Source organism: Nicotiana attenuata, chromosome 2, assembly GCF_001879085.1.
Source record: "Nicotiana attenuata strain UT chromosome 2, NIATTr2, whole genome shotgun sequence".
Taxonomy (NCBI): Eukaryota; Viridiplantae; Streptophyta; class Magnoliopsida; order Solanales; family Solanaceae; genus Nicotiana; species Nicotiana attenuata.
Genome location: NC_031990.1, coordinates 8,718,166 through 8,718,373, shown reverse-complemented (window position 1 = coordinate 8,718,373; position 208 = coordinate 8,718,166).

Here is a 208-nt window from a genome sequence, read left to right as displayed (position 1 = left end):
TCAGGAGCCCGCCTGGAGAACAGAGGCATACATTTCAAGTTTCAGCAGTCAGGAGCCCGCCTGGAGAACAGAGGCATGCATTTCAAATTTTAGCAGTCAGGAGCCCGCCTGAAGAACAGAGGTATTATAATTCAAGTTTTAGTTTTCAAATTCTAACTAATATCTGGTAACATGATGCCCAGCCACCAAACTGGGGCAGAAAATTTTC